The sequence below is a fragment of the Petaurus breviceps genome, unplaced genomic scaffold (assembly GCF_028583685.1).
Source record: "Petaurus breviceps papuanus isolate PSGF00001 unplaced genomic scaffold, PetGlider_PUasm1.0 171, whole genome shotgun sequence".
Lineage (NCBI taxonomy): Eukaryota > Metazoa > Chordata > Mammalia > Diprotodontia > Petauridae > Petaurus > Petaurus breviceps.
The window spans coordinates 19,709,604-19,714,410 of NW_027185754.1; the positions used below are offsets into that span (position 1 = coordinate 19,709,604).

A 4,807-nucleotide genomic window follows, 5' to 3' on the forward strand; every position below is an offset into this window, starting at 1 on the left:
CTGTAGTGAAGGTGATCCCCTGCGCTACACGCTACATTACAGAACCCCCCTGTGAAACGCACGCCGCGCTCCGAGCTGCATCCAATCACAGCTGCAGCAGTGAGCGCGTCATCCTGTTCTTTCCCAGTGATTTGCTTATTGAATAAAGGTACATTTTTTTGTTCACATTTACCTGCTTATTAAAATTGCTGTCAATGTTCATTAAAATAAGCCCTCCCCTGAAAATAAGCCCTCTGGTGTTTTTCTGTCCAAAAAATTAATAAGACACTGTCTTATTATCGGGGAAACACGGTAGTTGAATTGCATCCCTCACTCTCTGACAAATCTTCACTATTCCCACCTTCATGCAGTATGATTTAGGGGAATCAGAAGACCTGGGTTTATATCCTAACCCTGCTACTAATGACTGTCGAGAGAGTCACTTCACCTCTCTGGTTCTCACCTTTTTAATCTATAAAATGAATAGGTCAGGCTATATGTCCTTTAAGGTCCCTGTCTGCTCTAAATAAATAATTTTTGCTTCTATTCAGTTCATTTCAACAAACATTTATTAAGAACTCACAACATGCACTGTGTTAGCCACGGAAACAGTGATCGTGAAATCAGAAAAATGGATTCATGTATGATCTCCTTTAGCCATCACTATTATTTATGGACCAGCACTTTTCAGTTTACAAAACACTTTACATACATCATTTCATTTGATCCTGGAAATAGCTCTTTGAGGTGTGGTAGTTCAAATATTATCACTTCCTTTATCAGATGAAAAAATGAGGTACAGCTAAACTAAGCAACTTGCCTAAGGTCACACTCAGAGGTTCATAGGATCATATGATGGGGTTAGAATGGACCTTAGAGGTCACCTAGAGCAGTGGTATTAAACTCAAAGAGGAAGGGAGACTACTTAGAAAGCCACATATTGACGTTATCTATTTCCTATTGTATAGTTTTTTTGTTAACTATTTCCCAAATACATTTTAATCTGGTTAGGCCCCAGGACTGTCTGGGGGTTGTATATGCAAGCCTCTGATCTAGTTCAATCTCATCATTTTATAGATAAAGTAGCTGAGGCCCAGAAGATTTGCCTGAGGTCATAAAGGTACTAAGTAGCAGGGTCAGAATTTGAATCTAGGTCCTCTGACTCCAAAGTCAGCACATGATAGATGCCTCCATGTTTGTTGTCTCTTCCCTTATCCCTTTTCCTCCCCTTAACAAACCTCTGACAAGAAAGTATTAATAATGCAGATTAAACTTAAAAGTGTATCCTATGGACATTTTTTCCTAGAAAGCTGGTTATTAAACATTTACCAGTGTACCCTTGCTTGTTGTCATCACAAAGTACAACTCCCTTAGTTATCTATCCAACTAATATGGGTAGGTAGGTTGTCCTACTTTGTGTTTCTGTCCTTTCTCTGCATGCATGAAGCAGGGATAGATCATAGGGCCACAAAGTGGGGTGAGAACTACATTACACATAAGACCCTGGATATTAAGGATGGACCTCATTGAAATCCATAGGATTTAACTTCCATGAGTTTGTATACCTGGGTTCAGAAAAATGATATCATTAAAGTTCTAATTGGTACAAAGAAACTTATGGGAAGAGGAGTGAAAGATATGGGATTTGAGCAAGAGTTGTATGGGACTATATTGGAATGATCCAAGAACCTAAGAGTCTCATGGAGTAAGGAGAGGACTGAGAGATGATGACATGGGGGGAAATGAAGACCTAGTTTAGAGGTAGAGATCTAGCTAATGTGTGAACAAACTACCTTGGTTTGGGCTAACCTTGGTCTAGCCTCTTTGGGGACTGTCATTCTTTTTCCCACCACAACATTTTTTGTGGTGTGTTTTTTTTAAGTTTTTATTTTATTTTTTCCCCAATTACATGTTGTGATAGTAATGGCAATTAAAGATTCCCCTGTATTGGCTTGGTTTTCAAATTGATTGTGTTAAAACCCAGAGTTTGTTAATCCCACCTGTGGGATGGGCTTGTTGATGTGAAAAGAAAGTCCTGAACTGGGAGGAGCTGGTGAGGTAGATTTGGAGAGACACTAGAGAGAGGCGGAAGATCTTTTTGGAAGCAGCACCTCTTGGAGAGAGAGAGACTAAGAGAATTGCTGGTGGCCGCTTTGAATTGCCCTGGACTTTTGAGACCTGCCCCCTGAGCTGCCAAGGACTGAGGAGACATGGCTGTTTTGCTGGTACTTTGTCTGTCTGTTTTGATGTTATTTTGCCATATTTGTCCACTGGTGAAAGACTGTCCTGTTGAAGAAGTCCTGGAACCTGGCATTTGGCTAAGAAGCCCTGAGACTGTCCTGCAGACAGAGAGTGAATACTGTCCACTGGTGAGGGACAGTGCTGTTGTTGCAGGGGTCTGGAGACTGTCCTGCAGACAGAATGAATACTGTCCACTGGTGAAGGACAGTGCTGTTGTTGCAGGGGTCTGGGAGCCTTTCTGTTGGTTCAGGGGCCCTGAAGAAGGATTTTCTTGTTGTATGTTTACAGAAATCCTGGGAGAGGGCTTTGCTGATGTGTTCAGGGGTTCTGGGACTGTTCTACAGACAGAGGATAAATTCATGAAGGGACTGGCAATGTATCTTGTGGCTTTGCTAAGCCTTGTCTCCCCAGGAACTAAGATTGCTGAGAACTTGCCTCGTGTCAAGATGAAGAAAAGACCTCCATTTGGGTATTAAGTGCTGTGCTTAAACTTGATGTAACTCTGGGGTAGATTCAATTGTGATCCAGGGGTGGGGAACTTTTGACCTTATGTTTGGAAACTAATCTCCATTTGAGAAGAGGGGCTTTGTGGTGGACTTAATTAAGGTATAGCCTAGGGGTGGAGAAGTATTTAGAACAGAGACTTTGTAATTGATTGAATGTTTGGAAGGTCCTGGGGTGGGGTAGTACTTGGAGATTATTTAATCACACTTAGTAAATGCTGTATTTGGAATGATGTCATGTTTTGATCTTCTCTGTTCTTGGTTTGTCACTGAATAAAATGGAGAGCACCTATGCTGGTATTTTGAACCTGGGAAGTTGCCTTTCCTTGACATTACATTACACATGTGAAAACAATTTTTAATATTCATTTCGTAAAAAAATTTTGAGTTCCAAATTTTCTCTTCCTCCCTCCCCATCTCATTGAAAAGGCAAGCAATTTTATATAGGTTATATATGCACAGTCATACAAAACTTTCCATGTTAGTCATGATGACAAAAAAACCCCAAGAAAAATAGGGGCAGCTAGGTGGCACAGTGAATTGAACACTGGCCCTGGAGTTAGGAGGACCTGAGTTCAAATATGGCCTCAAACACTTGACACCTTTACTAGCTGTGTGACCTTGGAGAAGTCACTTAACTACAATTGCCTTGCCTTCCCCCTCCAAAAAAAAAGTATGCTTCAAACTGCCTTCAGACTCCATCAGTTCTTTCTCTGAAGAACATAAGTCCTTCAGAACTGTCTTGTATTATTGAATTGCTGAGAATAACAAAGTCATTCACAGTTGAATATTATATAATATTGCTGTTACTGTGGATAATGTTCTCCTGGTTCTGCTCATTTCTTTTTTTTTTTTTTTTTAAAGCAATTGGGGTTAAGTAACTTGCTCAAGGTTACACGGCCAGTTATTATTTCTGGGTGTGGTGCTGAGTATCTGAGCCCGGATTTGATCCAGGTCATCCCGACACTGGAGCCAATGCTCTTACTCGCTGAGCCACCTGGCCGCCCCTAAGCAATTGGGGTTAAGTAACTTGCTCAAGGTTACACAGCCAGGTGTTTCTGGGTGGGTGCTAAGTGTCTGAGCCCTGGATTCGATCTCCATGTCTTCTCAACACTGGAGCTGGTGCTCTTACTCACTGTGCTACCTGGCCGCCCCTGGTTCTTCTCATTTCACTTTGCATTATCTCATGTAAGTCTTTCCAGGTTTTTCTGAGAATATCCGGCTCATCATTTCTAGTAGTATTCCATCACAATCATATGCAACTTGTTCAGCCATTCCCCAGCTGATGGACATCCCCTTAATTTCTAATTCTTTGCCACCACTAAAAGATCTGCTATAAATATTTTTGTACATGTAGGTTCTTTTTCTTTTTTTATCTCTTTGGCATACAAACCTCGTGATGATAGTGCTTGCTCAAAGGGTCTTCATGGTTTAATGGTCCTTTGGGAATAGTTTCAAATTGCCCTCAAGAATGACTGAATCAGGGCAGCTAGGTGGTGCAGTGAATAGAACTCCAACCCTGGAGTCAGGAGGACCTCAGTTCAAATCTGGCCTCAAACACTTAACACACAAAAAACTAGCTGTGTGACCTTGGGCAAGTACTTAACCCCAATTGCCCTCCTAAAAGCAAAAAAAAAAAAAAAGAATGGCTGAATCAGTATACAACTTTACCAATAGTGTCTTAATGTCTCAATTTACCCACATCCCCTCCAACATTTGTCATTTTCCTTTTCTGTCATATTAGCCAATCTGATAGGTGTGGGGTGGTAGCTCAAAGTTGTTTTAATTTGCATTCCTCTAGTCAATAGTGATTTTTCTTCATATGACTATAGATAGCTTTGATCACTTCATCAGGAAATTGCCTGTTCCTCTCTTTTGATCATTTATCAATTAAGGAATGGCTCTTTTTTCCATATATTTAGCTCAATTCTCTATATATTTGAGAAATCAGGTCTTTATCATAGAAACTTGCTGTAAATTATTTGCACAGTTATGATTACTATGTATTTCCCTCCATTCTATTTATCTATCTATCCTTCTCTCTCTCTCTCTCTCTCTCTCTCTCTCTCTCTCTCTCTCTCTCT

General features: G+C 40.6%; 1 long non-coding RNA gene across 2 annotated transcripts in view; it reads left to right on the forward strand.

Annotated features, from left to right (window-relative positions):
- The first annotated feature begins 1,899 nt into the window (after positions 1-1,899).
- Positions 1,900-4,807, forward strand: part of LOC138157148 (uncharacterized) — a 470,623-nt gene continuing 467,715 nt past the window's right edge. The window contains exon 1 of one of the 2 annotated variants that reach the window (XR_011167316.1): positions 1,900-2,204. This is a non-coding gene — a long non-coding RNA (uncharacterized lncRNA). Of the gene's footprint in view, positions 2,205-2,381; positions 2,690-4,807 lie in introns of those variants that run through there. The other variant, XR_011167315.1, reaches the window with a different exon arrangement.